This window comes from Chiloscyllium plagiosum, chromosome 7 (genome assembly GCF_004010195.1).
Source record: "Chiloscyllium plagiosum isolate BGI_BamShark_2017 chromosome 7, ASM401019v2, whole genome shotgun sequence".
In the NCBI taxonomy this organism is placed as follows: domain Eukaryota; kingdom Metazoa; phylum Chordata; class Chondrichthyes; order Orectolobiformes; family Hemiscylliidae; genus Chiloscyllium; species Chiloscyllium plagiosum.
Window position 1 is genome coordinate 109,473,190 of NC_057716.1, and position 2,337 is coordinate 109,475,526.

Genomic DNA, 2,337 nt, shown 5'->3' on the forward strand with positions numbered 1-2,337 from the left:
AAGGTGGGGGATGGGGCGATGTTGGATGGGGTTGGGGGGAAGGGGAGTGATGTTGGACGGGGTTAGAGGATCTGCAGGAATGGGGGAGGATGTGGTGTTCGGTGGCAGGGGCTGTGTTGGATGGGTTTGGGGGCGGGCGAGAGGACAGTGTTGGACAGGGTTGGGGCGGACGGGGTGCGGTATTGGGGGCGGGCGGGCGCTCACGCGCGGTGTGCTGCTGCCTAGTCTCCTGAACAGGTAGCAGAGTTAACAGAAAACTCTGAGCCCCAGATAGAAGGCTTTGAATCAGTTAACCGAATAATTAATTATTTGAACGAAATAGTATCCGCCCATCTCGTTCAGATAATTGAGGTTCCTCTGTAAATGCTTAGCACAACATCATGGGCCGAAGGGCCTGTACTGTGCTGTACTGTTCTATGTTCTATGAAGGAATGGAGGGCATTCTGGCTACATTTGCAGATAGGTAGGTAGAGGGACAGGGAGCATTGAGGAGGCAGAGAGGCTGTAGAAGGATTTGGACAGGTTAGGAGAGTGGAGAAAGAAGTGGCAGATGGAGTACAATGTGGGAAAGTGTGAGGTCATTCACTTTGGTAGGAAGAATTGAAGCATGGACTACTTTCTAAATGGGGAGAAAATTCAGAAGTCTGACGTGCAAAGGGATATGGGAGTTCTAGTTCAGGATTCTCTCAATGTAAACTTGCAGGTTGAGTCAGTAGTTAGGAAGGCAAATGTAATGTTGCCATTTATTTTGAGAGGACTTGAATATAACAGCAGGGATGTACTTCTGAGGCTCTATAAGGCTCTGGTCAGATCACATTTGCATGCAGGTTTGGGCCCTATATCTCACGAAGGATGTACTGGCCCTGGAGCGAGTTCAGAGGATATTTATGACAATGATGCCAGGAATGAAATCTTCACATATGAGTAACGTTTGAGGTGAACTGTTTGAGCAACAGGAGACAGAGAGTAGTAGTTGAAGGGAGTTTCTCGAAATGGAGAAAGGTGACCAGTGGTGTACCACAGGGGTCAGTGCTGGGGCCACTGTTGTTTGTGATATACATAAATGATCTGGAAGAGGGCACTGTTAGTATGATCAGCAAGTTTGCAGATGACATGTCAGAGAATACAGGAAGATATAGATAGACTGGAGAGTTGGGTGGAAAAGTGGCAGATGGTTTCAATCCAGGCAAATGTGAGGTGATGCATTGAGGCAAGACTAATTCTAGAGCGAATTATACAATGAATGGAAGAGCCTTGGGAAAAGTTGATGGGCAGAGAGATTTGTGAGTGGAGGTCCATTGTACCCTGAAGGTTGCTGCACAGGTGGGTAGAGTGGTCAAGAAGGCATATGGTATGCTTGCCATCACTGGACAGGGTATTGAGTATAAGAGCTGGCAAGTGATGTTAAAATTGTACAAGATATTGGTTCGGCCGCATTCAGAATACTGTGTACAGTTCTGGTCGCCACATTACCAAAAGGATGTGGACGCTTTGGAGAGGGTGCAGAGAAGGTTTACAAGGATATTGCCTGGTATAGAAGGTGCTAGCTATGAAGCGAGGTTGAGTAGGTTAGGTTTGTTTTCATTAGAAAAAAGGAGATTATGGGGAGATCTGATTGAGGTTTACAAAATCGTGAAGGGTATAGACAGGGTAGATAGAGATAAGCTTTTTCCCAGAGTGAAGGATTATTAACGAGAGGTCACGTGTTCAAGATGAGAGGTGGAAGGTTTAAGGGGAATACACTTTGCAAGTATTTCACACAGAGGGTGGTAGGTGCCTGGAATGCGATGCCAGCAGAGGTGGTAGAGGCAGGCACGGTAGATTCATTTAAGATGTGTCTGGACAGATGCATGAGTAGGTGGGGAGCAGAGGGATACAGATGCTTAGGAATTGACCAACAGGTTTAGACAGTAGATTTGGATCGACTCAGGCTTGGAGGGCCGAAGGGCCTGGTCCTGGGCTGTAAATTTTCTTTGTTGTTTATCAGAGATAGGTTCTTTACTCAGAGAGTAGTAGGGGTGTGAATACACTGCCTGCAACAGTAGTAGACTTGCCAACTTTAAGGGCATTTAAATGGTCATTGGCTAAACATATGGATGAGAATGGAATAGTATAGGTTAGGTGGGCTTCAGATTGGTTCCACAGGTCGGCGCAACATTGAGGGCCGAAGGGCCTGTACTGTGCTGTAATGTTCTATGTTCTATGACTCTGGGTTTATACTCGGAGTTTAGAAGGATGAGGAGGATAATTGAAACATACAGAATACTAAATGGCCTGGGCAGAGTAGATATTGGGAAGATGTTTCCATTGGTAGGATGGACTAGGATCCGAGGGCAT

At 46.6% G+C, this 2,337-nt stretch overlaps 1 long non-coding RNA gene across 1 annotated transcript in view; it reads left to right on the top strand.

Annotated features, from left to right (window-relative positions):
- Positions 1-1,511, top strand: part of LOC122551867 — a 2,783-nt gene extending 1,272 nt beyond the window's left edge. The window contains exon 3 of the long non-coding RNA XR_006312215.1: positions 1,498-1,511. This is a non-coding gene — a long non-coding RNA (uncharacterized LOC122551867). The remainder of the gene's footprint in view (positions 1-1,497) is intronic.
- Positions 1,512-2,337: the final 826 nt, after the last annotated feature.